The following is a 12,526-nucleotide window of genomic DNA, read 5'->3' on the forward strand; positions in this document are numbered from 1 at the left end:
CAGAACACTGCCCAGGGTGAGGATCAGACTCTTGTCTGTCCATCTTCATCTTGGTTATTTGAAACCCAAATAAACCGATAGCAAGAGGCAACCAGGGCTGGGAGCCAGGACGCCAGGACCGCAGGGGTGCTTATTTTAGCGGATGATGTTCCATTGCTGGGTTGGAGTCCGCCCAGGACTTGGCACTGACTCACAGCTCAGCTCCCAGGGGCTCTTGGCTGGCTCTTCCTCCACCACTGTTTCCTTCCCTCCTTCTGGAAGAGGTGTCACTGTCATAGAAACATATGCTGGTCTTGGTTCCCCCTAGACCCGACTGGGTATGGGGCCCTGCAAATGGCCCCTCCAATACATACACGCACCCCTTTATTCCTGGGCATTCAGGCTGAAATAAACAGAGAGGGATGTCTGGAAGGGAGAGACATAAAGTGTGTGTGTGTGTCTTTGTAGCCACCAGCCAGGCTCAGGCTGGCAGGCAGAACCAAGGCCCTTCCCAATTCTGCCCCAGGGGCCATGGGCTTGAGTGTGAGCACACATGTCCAACAGTTTAGGGAATGAGCATCTTTTATGTGCCAGGCACTGCTATAGGCACCGACACACAGCAGTGAACAGAAGGACCAAGTATTCTAGATGGGAGAAACAGGCAACACACATATGGGACATAAACATAGGATAGGTCAGCAGGGAGGATAATGCCGGGTGAGGGGGTAGAGTAAGGGAGGGCAGGTTCTATTTAGGCTTGGGAGAGTGAAACCCACATTGGTGCCAGGTGTGAGTCCTGGGGCTTTCCTGTGGTGGCCACATTCTTCTTCCCACTCCCTTGCAGGTTGATCAGTTGCATAGTTTCTGCCTTTGCATTTTTATTTCTATTCCCTTTTTTTCCCCACAAAAACCCTCCCTGGAGGGCTGTTCCCAGGGTGGCCTGTGAGGCTTGTGCAAAGTTAGGGACCCCAAAAAGGCTCCAGAGATCACTGAGGTCAGGGCTGCTCGAATGCTCACTGTAATTTGTCATCAGGGGCGTGCAGATTAAAACTGCAACAAGATGCCACGGATGCCCATCAAAATAGATAATATGAAAAAAGATGGAGGTTGGGTGTGGTGGCTCATGCCTGTAATCCCAGCACTTTGGGAGGCTGAGGTGTGCAGATCACCTGAGGTCAGGAGTTCAAGACCAGCCTCGCCAACATGGTGAAACCCTGTCTCTAATAAAAATACAAAAAAATTAGCCGGGTGTGGTGGTGGGCACCTGTAATCCTAGCTACTTGAGAGGTCGAGGCAAGAGAATCGCTTGAACCTGGAAGGCAGAGGTTGCAGTGAGCCAAGATCTCACCACTGCACTTCAGCCTGGGCCACAGAGCAGGACTCCATTTAAAAAAACAACAAAAAAGGAATCTACCAATTGTTGGTAAGGATATGGAGTGACCAGAACTCTTATGCATGGCTGATGGGAGTGCAAATTGACACAACTTTGGAAAGCCATGTGACAGTTTCACTCAAGTTGAACGAAGGCCTAAACTCTGACCCAGTGATCCCCATCCTAAGTGTATACCCAAGAGAAAGGAGTATGAATATTTACCAAAAGACATGTACTAGAATATTCATAGCTACACTCTTCATCATCGCCCAAAGCTGGGAACCACACAGATGTCCATCAACGGTAGAATGAATAAACTGTGATATACTCAGCATGGAATACTACATAGCAATTAAAATAACAATCTACAATTCCATGAAACAATATGGGCAGATCTCGCAATGTGTTGTTAAATGAAAGGAGACACAGTGATTTCATTCACATGAAGTTCAAAGGAACCTGTCCTGCTAGCAGTCAGGAGAGTGGTCACCCCTGGCAGGAGGTGGTGGGTGGTGGGGTAAAGGCTGGGGCTTGTGGGGAAGGGGAGCTCTTGGGGTGCTTGTAATATTCTACTTTTGATTCCGATGTTGGGTGTGTCCAGTCTGTGAAAATGTACTGGGCTGTACATTTGTGAAAGTTGTACTTTTTTGTGGGTATATTTAACTTTAATAAAAAGTTTTTAAAAATTAGTCCTGTTTGGGCCTCGACACAGATGATTTAAATCAGAATCTCTGGGGTGGGACAGGCATAGGTAAGTGTAATATGATTATAATGAGCAGCTAGGGCCAGATCCCAGCACAGTTCTCTTTCCGCTGGGTCACACTGCCTGCCCTCCACAGGCTCTAGTCAGAAGCTTGAACGCTGTCCCCACCTTTGCCAGGAGAGGGTCTCTGCTTTAGCACATCAGTGTCTGATCCCATGGGGCATGGTTCCCGCTGGCATGGTTTTCAATGTGTGAATTATTCTGCTCCCAAATTGCTGGGTGATGTCAGAGAAGTCACAGAACCTCTTGGGGCCTGAACTAGTAAACGAGGGCTCTGAACATCAGGATAGCCAAGAGTCCCTCCAGTTAGAGGGATCACAATACCCTCGTAAGACAGAATTTCAGCCAAAAGAAGCTTCTGGTCTGATAAACCCAAGAACTGGGAAATGACTTGGGAATATATTCTTTTGTAAAGAGTGAGGTTAAAAAAAAAAATCAGTTTGAATCTGTTTTTCTTTTTGTAAATGGAAACAAAGACAAGTGGAAAGTCAGAAAAAAGCTCATGGATAGCACACGAGAGCTGAGGAGCATGCAGCTGAGACCATAGTGAATATTTGGCGACTGTCTGGGTTGACTATTACTACGCATCAAACTACCTCAATCCCCAGTGGCACGAAACAACCGTTTTATCATCGCTTGTGGTTTGTGGGTCAGGAAGTTGTGGGTGGTTTGTCTCCGCTCCACGTGGCATTAGCTGTGGCAGCTTCAGGTGGAGGATCCACCTCCAAGAGGGCATCTTCACCCCTCTATCTGGTGCCGGATGCTCCAGGGGCCCTGGGTGTTGCTTGCTTGGGCTTCCTCACAACATGGCAGCTACAAAGCATCTCATGACCTAGCCTTGGAAGTCTCAGGACATCATTTCCACTGCATTCTATTGTTAAATCAATCACTAGACCACCCAATATTCAAGGGGAAGGAAGAAATACACTCACCTCTTGGGTGGAGTTTGGTGTGTACGTGTGTGTGTGTGTGTGTGTGCATGTGTGTATGCCCATGCACAGGCACACATGCATGCATGCATGTGAAGGGAAGGAATGGATGGCAGCCACCTTGGAGATAAGCTATTATGTTGGCGCACCAACCCAATACCAATGTAAGCTGATGAATATCTTTCTTTCCCCTGGTCTTCAACTCATCCCGGTCTTAGGAAGCTTGCTGCTGCCAGTAAGCGTCCACAAAACTCAAGACAAAGACAGGATTGGCCTGTCTATTGACAGTCACAGAGGGAATTATGAAATAGACTCTAGGAGGACACCCTTGTGAACGATGGTCCATCTTGGTAAGAGCTGGGCCCTACTGCCCAACCAGAAACTCAAATCCAATCAATTACCTAAATAATATTGCCATTTTTTTCCACACTGTAATTGCTGAAAATTTTGAAAACACAGAGGCGACTTATTAACATGAAGCATTTCCTTCTAGATATTTTTCTATGCACACTTGCACAAAAGAGGGAAGCTTTGTCTTTTCCACTTAACATATTGTGACTGTTTCCCTGTATATTTCATTTTAATTTGATAAACACTCTGCTGTTGCCCCACAGATTTTGTTCCAACTTCATCACTTTGGGAAAGCCACATGTACTTTTGGATACAGTTCAGATTTACCAGGGACTTGGAGGGGCAGTAAATGTGGGGAAAGGCTTGGTTGTGGTTGAGTAAGACAATAAACTCTATTCTCCCATTTAAGAGTGGGCATTGGGGTCCTTGATTGTGGTCACTTTTCTGATACCTCGCAGTGGCCTGTGGTTTGGCCCCTTCTGTGGAAAGGCTCGGATGGGAACGTGGCCCAGTGAAGGAGGCGGGGCCTTGGCTCATCCCCTGTGGCATACTTGGTCTCCTTATCTGGACACTGGGGATAGCACACCCAGCCTGTCCACCTGACAGCTGCCCTACGTCTCAGATGAGGAAAAGAATGGGCTAGGCGAGGTTTCCATCCCTACGTGATGCACCCCGGCAAAGGTCCTTCATGCTTGAATTGACAGCCCTGGCTGAAACCCCACTGCTGAATTATGAGCATGGGAGGAGCCCAGAGGAGAAGAGGACAGAGTGATGCTGGATTCCTTGGTATGGGGACAGGGGAGCAGAAGTCCTCAGCCCGAGGACATGTTGTCTGCTGGCCTACAGGACAGTATGTATCCAGGGCACTCTTCTAGCAGCTTCTTCCCAAAGGAACCACTATCAGCAACCTAGACTTTCGGGAATTTTTCCATCCTCCTTGCGGGGTTCCTTGTTCTGCCCCAACACTTGGATCGTAGGAGATACAGCTATGGCTAAAAGCAGTGGTCTTTGTGTCAGACATAACTGGGGCAGATAAACTAAGCCATCACTTACAAATTGTGGCACCATAGACAAACCATCCAACCTCTCTGAGCCTCAGTTTCCTCATCTGTCATATGCGGTGATGCTTGGAAGGTTGTTGTGAGTGCGGCAAGATAATGCCTTCATGTTGCAATCAAACTGTGTCCGGCAAGCCCCCATCGTCTGCTGTCCACCCCCACCCCCAAGTGCATTTTCTGTGCTCTGTGACTCTTATCCACAACTTGGGTCTTGATTTTCTAAAGCTGAGCCCAAGTATAAGACTCGGGATCTGGAGTCTGAGTTTCTCTAGCTCTGTTGACCACAAGAGCTTTGTCTGGACTGAGCAGGTAAGGCAGAGGGCGACCTAGGAAGGGCCTTGTGTGATTATGGCCCACCTTCCAGGTCGGACTGGGGAGGGGCAGGCGGTGGGCAGGAAGCAGAGGAACCTGTGTTTTGTCTCCAGCAAGGAGCCCAGGAAAGCAGCCCGGCCTCGGGGAGCTGTCTCACAGAGGCCACTGGAACGTTCTACCGGGGAGGAAACACCCCCAAAAGTAAAAAAAATCTGACAGCCCCTTCTCTGCCCTTCTCCTGCACTCCCTCCATAGCACATGGGTCTGGAAGGGACTGAACCTGAGCTAACTTTGAGGGGCCACCCAGCCACAGTGGCCTGGGAAGACTGTCCCAGCTGGGGTGATGAGCAACTTGGCAGGTACCAGGGAAGCTGGGGGACTGCCTGGGGACCACTAGTGTCCCTCCTGTCTTTAGCACCAGTCATACCTCCAGAACTTTGACCCAACCCCATGGCACCTTGTATACTGAGATGTATTTCCTTGTGGAATATTCGAAGTGCATGTAAAGGCATCCTGAGGTTTCCTGAGTTTTAATTGGTGAGAAATCATGCTGTGGCTGTCATAAATCCCACATCCTCCAAGGGGAATGGGCCACTGAAATGAAAATGATTCTCCACATAGAGGAACAGACCAAGTCATGTTTCTGGACCCCCAACCCTGAGGCGTGAGATGTGAATACACAGGTGGGAGTGTAGGTGCCTGGCTGAGTCCCATCACATCCCAGACGCTCAGTGCGTGTGGCTGTGTGTGTGTTGTCTTTGACATTCGACCTATTCCAGAAATGGGACATTCTTCCCTAGACCAGGAGGAAGGGCTCCCTTCTGCTGTGTATCTCTGCCCAGGACTTGCCCGCATGCCTCTCTGTTTGTTGGCTCATTTGTACCTTGGCCCTTTGTATCCCCAGCCCCACCCCACAGTATCCAGCAGCCAGACACCTGGTATCCCCAAATGCTGCCACAAGTTCAGCACCGAACCTTGATTTCTCCAAAGCCCTTTTACATCAACTCCTTCATCTCCTCTCTCCCCCACTTCCCTCCTCTTTCACTCCATCCTCTTCCTTTCTGCCGTCTTGCCTTCCCTCCTTTGTTGCCTTTTCTTCTCCTCTTCCCCTTTCTTTCTCCTCCCCTGCTCCTCACTCTTTGTCTCCCAACTCTGCGTCTCCTCATCCTCTTTCCCTGCCTCTGTCTCTGACCCACTGCATCTCTCTCCTGTTTGGCTCCCTCCTGGGTAGTTCCAGAAACATACCCATATATGGCCTCCATGTCAAGGATCACAAATGATGACATCACGTGAGGGCCAAAGCTCCGGGATCCTCTCTGAAGTGAGAGTCTGTATTCGATGCACCCAGAGGAACGGAAGGCAGGATCGCAGCTTCCTCAGTGCAACCTCCAAACAGGAAATCTGAGATGCATAACATCTTATAGTTTGGCTTGTCAACGTTGGTCATGCGGTGGCCCCAAAATAAACTCCCTGCTTCAAAGGAGAGCGTTTCAGAACTGCCTGGCAGAGCAGCCAGAAGCTTGGGGCCAGGGCAGAAGGAAAACTCGGGGAGCATGTTCTGAATTCAGACACTCTCAAGAAAATCCTTTGTATTACCCCTGAATTGTACCCTTGTTTCAGAGCCTAACAGGTAATGCATGCTTTCAACTTTCTTATATAGATCTTGCAAAAGATTGTTTGGCTGGCTGGGATTTTCAACTGCAGTACTTACTGGAAACCTCTTGTAGTCAAACTGCGATGTTGCTTTTCCCTCTCTCTCGTATTTTCTTGAGTTATACAGCATGCTGGTGACTTTCATTTTGGATGCAATGAACAGAGGCTCAGCAATTTGCACATACTTACCCATTCTTCTGGAGGACTCTCGCTCAGAATATCACTCTGCTGTGCACTTCTAAAAATGGAAATGCAAGAGGAGTTATCAATGATGCTATTGTTGGGTCCGTAGGTCTTGGGCAATATCTGTCAGACAAATGACTTTCAGAAATGCTTTCGGGTCAGGCGCACAGATAGAGGTTTTCATGAGTGGGAGTTAATTTAATGTAACTGTTGCAGAGTGCCTAGGCATGCACGGTATTGTGGGAGACCATAGCAACCAAGGTGCCATGGGCTCTGCTTTCAACTGCTTGGGGTTAGGAGAGGAAATGGAGGAATGTTATTTATGTGAGATTTAACAAAGCTGTGGAATGCAGGGATGCAAGAATACCATGCATGTGTGTGCACACGCATATGCATGATGCATTTAAGGAGGCCATGGCCTTTGAAAGGATAGGTGGGATGCCTCAGGGTGGAACCAGAGACCTCTAGTTGGAGGAGCAGCTTGGGCAAAGGCTGGGAAGTCAAGGGACCTGGGGTGATGGTAGAAAGTGAAATGTGGCTCTGGCAAAGGGTCCTGCACGTGAAAAATGGGGGTGAGGCTGGAAGGGGAGGCCAGAGGGAGAGGCAGATGCTTCCAGGCCAAGCAAGAAGTTGGAACACTTCCTGAGAGTTTTTGAGCAGAGGACAGCACACACATAGCCACACGCACTGAGCATCCGGGATATGACGGGACACAGCCAGGCACCTACACTGCCACCCGTGTGTTCACATCTCAGGCCCCAGAATTGGAAGCCCAGAAACATTACTTGGTTTCTGGTGCCTCTAGGTGGAGAATCATTTTCATTTCAGTGGCCCATTTCCCTTGGAGGATGTGAGATTTGACTTCGGTGGCTCTTCGGGAAGCCAGGGGTATGAACTGGAATGAGGAGGCAAGGAGGCTGGTGACTCCGAGGGAGGGCAGGTAAATGAGGAGGGCCTGAAGCAGGGCAGAAGCTGAGCCTCTGCACAGGACAGGAGTGCTCTTCTAAAGATAAGCTTGTTTCGTGAGGTGAGGGCTTGAGGGGGCTCCGAGGGGCACAGACAGATCCAGCTGGGGCCAGCTCCCCCGCCACAGCCCTGAACTCTGCCTGGGCAGAAGCACCATGAGGCAGCCAGTGGCAGATGCTGGAGGCACTTCCAAAACAGTTGGACGGGTCCTGACAGCTGATGGCAGGCCCATGTGCTGCACAGTGTCCCCAGAAGAAGCTGGCAGCGGCTCCACTGGGCGCCATGGTAGTTTGCATCATCTGTTCTTGCACAAACAGGCCGGGTCATGAGTGCCTTGTGGTGGTAGGGGTGGGGGACGCTGTATAATCCACCCACCATGACCTTACAGTGACAACACAGGCCATACCAGCAAGCATTCGTTGAACACTAACCCAAGCATGTGTGCAGGTTTCTCTCATTGACCTCTGTCAAGGCCGCCATGAGTTACAGGTGATTGTTACTCCCATTTTCAGGTCTGGAAACAGGTTATGAGAGCTTAAATGTCTTGGGTAAAGCTGGGCGGCCGTTAAGTGTTGGAGTCAGGAATCTGACCTCTTGGTCTGCAAGGTCCACATTCAAAGCCACAGTGTCCTGTGGCCTCTTGAGGTGCTGTGGCAGTGGTAAACAGGACCATCGTGCACCCAGGGGAAATGTCTCTGGCACAGTCAAGGCATCATAAGGTGCCCGTATATTGTGGACAGGCTAGATCCAAAGAGTCTTCCCAAAGGAGGCACAAAAATATCTCTGGGTCCGCCCAGTGTCCTTCCATTTCTGCGCTGCAGAGGGTCAGTCTGCCCACAGGAGGCGGCTGTCGCAGGAGTGGCTTGTGTCTGTGGTTCTCTTTCCTTAGCACCATCTTTTGGAATAATTAATGCCCAGGAATATGAATGAAGTTATTAAGAGCTTTGTGGTTGAGAGGAATGTTTTGGGGAGGTGGTGCTGAAATAAAAATAAATTGATTCCTAAACTGCCTGTTTTAAAGAATGGGACATAGAGGAGTAAAAAAGGAGAGAGGAAAGCAGAGACAAGAGAAGAGAAAGATTTAAATAAAGGCGGAGTCAGGGGAACTCAGAGGAGAGAGGATAAAAAAAGGAAAAAGCACCTCGCCGATTTGGGTGAGATCTAGCTTAAAAGATTTCCAGCCAGCCCTGCAGGTGAGGAGGGGACTATGGAGGATTCCCCCTGCCCTGCCCGAGCCTTCCCGCTCTGCTGCCTGGAGTTAGAGCCACAGAACCCCCATGTGTTGTGCCACTAAGGAACCAAGGTGAGGGTTCACCGTCTTTGGGTGCCCAAGGGACAGAACAGGGCTAGGTGGGCTGCACTAGGACTGGGGTGCTGGGGAGGCTCAGAGGTGGACTGACCAGCCCCATCCACCCCTGTCACCCCCACCTCCAGTCACTGGCACAGATGACAGAGCCTGGCATTTGTAGAGCCCAGGCAGAATATGGGTCAGGGACCTGGAGTCCTGTGTCCTGAGCTGTGAGTGTCTGAGCCACACAGATGCGGGGAGGGGCCAGCCTCTGGCAGGGCCAGGAGGCAGCAGAAGGGCCCTTCACTCAGGAGGTAGAGAAGAAGGTGACCCGTGAGCCTAGAGACTCAATAGCTCAGGGACCCAAAGAAGTAAACTGGAAGCTTGGCCTTTGTGGGTGCTTTTCTTAGCTGGTGGTGTTGGCACTGCCGCAGGTAGTGGGCATCTGGGCCTGTGCAGAATGGATGCTCATCATTGTAACAGGGCACTTTCCACATAAAAATGGGAGGTTTCTCCTGAATTTTTCCTTCTTCCCTCTCTTCCTCTCACCGTCATTCTTGCTTTCTTTATGTAGTGGCATCGTCAATGTACATCAATAAGTAAATAAACTACCAAGACTTTTCATTAGGGTCTTAGATTATTCGGGAGAGATTCACCCAGATTTGGGTCAGCAAGAGGCGCTCCATTTGAGATGGAGCCTCAGTCTCCTCCTCTATACAATGGGCACAGAGTGTCTGCTGGCGTGGGAGCAGAGCCAGCTTTGGACAGGTTCAAATCCCTGGTTGTCACCTCCTACGGGGTGATGTAGGGGCAGTCAAACCCCCACTCCGTACAGAGGGGAGAAGAGCCTTGTTTTGTGGAGTTAGCTGGGCCTGCAGCCCTGAACGCACCTCTTGAGTTCCCTCCAGCGGCCCCAGCCCAGCCTTGGAAGCCACAAGGCCCTGACTCGAGAGCCGGGAGCTTGAAATCAGCATCAAAAGGTCTGAGATGACAGAGCCAGTGGTGGTGGTGGCCAGGGGTAAACTGGAAGCTTGGCCTTCGTGGGTGCTTTCCTTAGCTGATGGTGTGGGTCCAAGCAAAGGCTCAAAGTCCTAGCAGCTGTGAGGCCCTAGACACCAGGCACCAGGGCAGCCGGAGGCTTGAGAGCACTGCCCCCACAGCCAAAGGCCCACCCTGGCTATGACTTGGCCACTCATGGGGGTCAAGGGCAAGGTGGCTGGGATTCCATTCCCCTTTCCTTACCAAGGTCAGACCATGTCTTAGCCAGAGCAGAGAGGAAATCTCCACAGGGATGAGGTTTAGGGTCACAGAGGAACTGACTCCTTGCCATGGCCCTTAATATTGTGTCAGAGGGCCTGATGAAGACGGGGCGGGCTGGCGTGGTCTCAACCTCTGTACCACATACATTCCAGGCCTTAGTCTCCTCCTCTGCACCGTGGGAAGGCCATTCTTCTCCCTGGTACTGAAAAAGTAAAATGAGGCAACCTGTGAAAGTGGCTTGGATGGAAGCAGGACAAGGACCCACAGGCACCAGCTCAAGTTTTATTGATTAGGTTTTAAAACAACAGGACCCGGGAAGGGGAGAGAACAATGTCCTACACCCCCGAGGCCCCCAGCTGGAAGCATTTCCTTAGGTTTCCTAGGACCACTCTGGATCCTGGGGGCAAAGGCAGATCAGAGAGATCAGTTTCGGCAGAAGGAGAGAGCATTGCAAGGAAGGAGGTCGAGTGCCCTGGGTGCCAAGTAACAGCCCGGTTAATTCCCAACTCCTCATGTGTCCCCAGGCTAGCCCAAGCAGCCAAGTTTTAGGATTGCCTCAGCTAAGGGTCATGTGATACTTGGGAGACCCTGAAGCTTTTGGAGTACATTTATAGAGAGTGTGTATATTATATGTATTTTATTATATAATATATGATTATATTAATCATATATTATATGATTATATATTAATAATTACATATAATTATATATAAATTATATCACATATATTATAATATATAATATATGATTATATTAAATATAATATGATTATATTAAATATATATTATATGATTATATATCAATATTATATATACTTATATATTATTAATATTATATGTAATTATATGTTATATATTAATATAATTCTATATTATATATTATATTAACATATAATAAATTATTATGTGTATATTATAATATATATAATACATGTAGCGTGTATATAGTCTTTTTGAATATGAATACACACACACACACACACACACACACACACAGTCTTCAGTTTGATTCTGGACTTCACTCAAATCTTGAAAAACATCCAGAGGTTGCTATTCGTTGTGTGGGATGAAAATTTGTTGTAAAATCAGATGTAGCCTCTAGTCTCTTCCTTGTCACTTTCTCCCTCAGCGTGCCTCAGTTTCCTCATCTATAGAATAGGAACAAGAATACCCTTATGATAGATTTATTATGTGGTTCAAACTAAAAACAAAGCTGAGAGAGAAATTCACTGCAAGGGAAGGTGTTGTGGTTCCGATTCTCCCCATACCTGCTGCAGTTGGATGTAGTGACCTGAGGTTGACACGTGGATCTGAACTGCAGGCTTTGCATAAGAGCCAAACCTAAAAGGTACAAGTGAACCCTAACCAAAATACTCACGCAGCACTTGCTCTGTGCCCAGCACTGTTAAATGAATTAAGTGCTCACGAAATGGCCACTCTTGTCATTTGTTGGCAGTCACCTCGTGCAGAAATTCAAGCTTCCAAAGTCTACGGCAGCAGATGATGTGAGCAGAGAGGGCAGGGGGACAGGAGGGTTCCTGGAGAGTGGGGAATTTGAAAGGAGTGGCAGAATCCATCCACCACCCAGGCTGGCTTCGGGGCAGGGTGTGGAGCTCCCCTTCCTCCCCAAGCTCCAGCCCCATGATTGACTCTTGGGGCCACTCAGCAGGCTCTGCGCACAGCCTGGGGAGCTGACAGTCACAGCGGCAGCTTTTGACCACAGCTGTCACGTGAAGGCTGGGCTCGGGACTCATTTTCACTTTCACTCTCAGTCTTGTTAAATGGAAGAGAGCTTGTGGGAGTCCCAATCCCTTGGATGGAGCCTCCTAGAGAACCGCCAGCTGGGCACGAGTTTCAGGTAGCATCCTCCCAGCAGGAAAGGTTTAGGCTGTCTCACTCACTTTCTGGGGTCATGGCAGAGAATCACAGCCTCTTGGGACCTGTGGAATAACACGAGCAGATTTTTAGGGGCCACCGGCTGTGTGCCTGCCAGGTGCTCCACATTTATCCTCATCACCTCAATTCTCCTGACAACACCTCCATAGACCGGATGCCATTATTATCTTCCTTTTATAGATGAGTAAAGTGAGGCACCGAGTAACCTGCTCCCCATCACACGGCCAGGAGGTGGCAGAGCTAGGGCTGAGTATAGACAGTGGGGCACTGGAGCCGTGCCACCGTCTACCACTGTGCAGTAAACTTCTCCATGACAGCTGTGCTTCCAAGGGTTTGAAACACTGTCATGATCCTATGGTTCATTCACCTGTCTGTCCAGCATTTATTCAATACCTATTGTGTACCTGGCTTTGGGTTAGTTCCTGGGGTTACAACATGAGTGCAACATAGTCCTGATCCTCAGAAGTTTCTGGACTTTCTAGAGAGACAGGCCCATAGCAGGCAGTCCAAGCAGTAG

General features: G+C 49.2%; 1 protein-coding gene across 1 annotated transcript in view; it reads left to right on the top strand.

The window, feature by feature from the left end:
* Positions 1-6,257: 6,257 nt before the first annotated feature.
* Positions 6,258-12,526, top strand: part of LOC105467513 (ankyrin repeat and SOCS box containing 2) — a 43,226-nt gene continuing 36,957 nt past the window's right edge. Inside the window, exon 1 of the mRNA XM_011717145.2 lies at positions 6,258-6,394. The gene's annotated coding sequence lies outside the window, so the exon portion shown is untranslated. The remainder of the gene's footprint in view (positions 6,395-12,526) is intronic.

Source organism: Macaca nemestrina, chromosome 7, assembly GCF_043159975.1.
Source record: "Macaca nemestrina isolate mMacNem1 chromosome 7, mMacNem.hap1, whole genome shotgun sequence".
In the NCBI taxonomy this organism is placed as follows: domain Eukaryota; kingdom Metazoa; phylum Chordata; class Mammalia; order Primates; family Cercopithecidae; genus Macaca; species Macaca nemestrina.